Source organism: Xiphias gladius, chromosome 10, assembly GCF_016859285.1.
Source record: "Xiphias gladius isolate SHS-SW01 ecotype Sanya breed wild chromosome 10, ASM1685928v1, whole genome shotgun sequence".
NCBI classification, from domain to species: domain Eukaryota; kingdom Metazoa; phylum Chordata; class Actinopteri; order Istiophoriformes; family Xiphiidae; genus Xiphias; species Xiphias gladius.
The window spans coordinates 8,375,983-8,378,975 of NC_053409.1; positions in this window are offsets into that span (position 1 = coordinate 8,375,983).

Sequence of the window (2,993 nt, forward strand, 5' to 3'; positions counted from 1 at the left end):
AAAAAAGCACGAATGATGATTCAGGTGTACCCTTGTGCCATGCTCTGTACTTATTAAAACATTCATATTTTCTTTGCTTTTATTTTACCTTATACTGTGACCAGGCCATTCTTTGCATTTTAATTCAAGTACACCAGGATGAACGAATGAACATGGGGCGAAACTTGAAAATGGCTATGGAAGCTAGCTTGGAAAGGACACAGACCTCAGCTCTCTTTTTAATCTTTCCTACATCCATGCTTGGCAGCAAAAGTTTATTGAACGCCACTATGTGCAGAATTTGAAAATTGCAGACTTCAGCACTCCAGAGTGGTAGTATCAGAAAAGACATTTTGGAGTGACTACGGTATGACTGCTTCTTAACGTTAAGCAGCACATTGGCAGCACGACAGCAGCTGCACTCCTCCTTTAGTGTCAAAGTATTTAATAACCCAATCACTGATGTTCACTCAGAAGCCTTTTAATAGTAAAGTGACATGGAAGATGGTGGATCGAGGCCCTACCAATGACGGACAATGCTCATGGCGGACTGCTGGGTCTCTGTAAATAATATTGTAAAGTGTATGGTCTAGACCTGCTCTATATGAAAAGTGCCCAGAAATAACTTTTGTTATGATTTGGCGCTATATGACGCTATATGACTTGACTTGATCATGTCATGGTTGCCTTAATTTAACCAAATAGGTTGCAGATCAGTAATTCCTCACATGATTCATAATATTGGTTGTTTTGATCTATTTTGTCATTTTGAAATGAGGAAATATCAATTAACTGGTATACAGTACAAAAATATTAGCATTTCCATAAGCAATAACAATAGTATTATAATAATGATCACTTATAAAAGTCATAGCCCATAATTTCTGTTATACGTTTAAATCATTGTACAACTGACTGATATTTTTTACACTGTGCTGATTTCATCCAAATGGAATTTGTCAACTTCTTACAGAACAATCTAAGACATTCTCCGAACAGTCTTTTGTTTCAGACTCTGGAACAAAAGAAAAGATTTCTGATTTTCTTTTTTGTTTTTTTTGCTCCACCCTGTTACCTGCTATACCTGCTTCACCTCTGGTCACAACTCTCAGTTTTCTCTGACAGAGTACAGGAGACAGATAGGTGAGCTCAACCTGTTGTACATCTTTATATTGCTTATCTTACTGTCTTACAGTCCAATTTCATATTTTCTTTTTATTGTTTAGGTAAAAATAATTTATTCTAAGCAACTTATAGAGAGAGAGAGATAATTTTAACAGTGTAGATTTTGTCATTGGATGTACTTGATTTGATAGGGTATGAGTGGCGCAATTAGAAATGTTTATAAAACATAAATTACTTTACATTACCTCAGTAATGTGTGAGCTCAATTATATTATTACTAATTGATTAATTTTATAATTTTCAATTATTATACATGTAAATGTTTAGTAGAAATAGAAGACAGATCATGGTATTTTCCTTCCTTCATTTTTAGTTATATAATGAAAATGTAACTAAAATATAAATATTAAAACTAAGATATATAAAATAGCAAATGAAAATAAGACAAATTCAGCAGTTTGAAATTGCATGAGGAGATGCATGTTTTCTTTGTACGTTAGACTTTTGTTTCTATTGAAAGCTACAGCTAAATTAATTATATTGAACTGCATTTAATTTCTTTCAAAACAAAGATGCAAAAATACCAAGGGATGAACATACTTCTGACTATGATTATTTTCCTTTCTCCTAGTATTCCTCTTTGTCTTCTAAACTGCCAGTTAAATAATCTGATGATCAAATATGGTGAACAATTGAAAAAGTGACTCGAATAACGTTCTCACAATGGGTGGCCCCAGAGCTTCAGCGACAGTTCTGCTACTCTCAGCTGTGGGGTTGGTTGGTAAGTGCCCCCCCTCCCTTTTTTTTATTGCTCTCTTCCAAAATACAGATAACGATCACCCACTGTTGTTCTGGTACACATGATAAATATTTAAATTAATTCCGTGTATTTCTCTTTCATTCCTTCAGTATGTCTATTGACCCTGGTCTCTGCAGTTGTAAGTCTGTTTGGTTTTATTGCAGCACTAGATGTATACTGAGTTTTTGATGTCTCACTTGTACAAAATACTGAATAAATATGCTTTGTCACTATTTTGTATTTTAGTCAAATGCAACATCAGGTAAGAAGAAACCTCTCTTTACTCAGCTTAATCAATTCTTAATTGTCACGTTAAAAATGTAATCCAGTGTAGTCAGACTGTTAATTTTATCATTTATATTTTGATATTTGTAGGGCCAGGTTCACTGACATCTGAGAATAGGTTAGTATGCAAATTTCTAACACAACATTTTGTTATTTACTGTTTAATCTAACACACTCACATGTCAATGTCCAGCAGGAATATAATTTCAATTATAATTTACTTTAACGTTCAAGGATTCATTTTTATTTTATTTTATTTTGTTCTGATAGCAAAACCAATCCAAGCAATGGTCACCAGGAAACTTGCCAAGCAGTGAATCTTCGAGATGCCAGTCACAGAGTAAGTCTTTCACAGTTCACATTAGTAAAAAATTAAAATGCCCCATAAACCCAATAATATGTGTAACTTTTCAAAGTCACCACCAAGCAGTGTTCATAAATGACACCCCCTTGTGTTCAGTTGTCAAAATTAACAGATGCCAGTTACCTTCCTATGTTCTCTCTTATGTTCTCTGTAGATATCTGCTGCAGTGGACACACTGACAGGGGAGTTATCCTGTCAAAGGAGAAACTTAGCAGGAAATAAGTCGACGGAGTTGGAACAAAACCTCAGACGGATTGTGGAGTCGACTTTGAAAGTCTTCTTTGACCTGGTAATATATATATATATATACAGATACTTAACATGCAATATACAATATGCATGTTTTTTATTTCTCATTTAATCCTAATTGAAAATATAGGTCTATCTGTGTTTACAAACAAGACTTCCTTATATCAGTATATAAACAAGTCTTTAACAGTA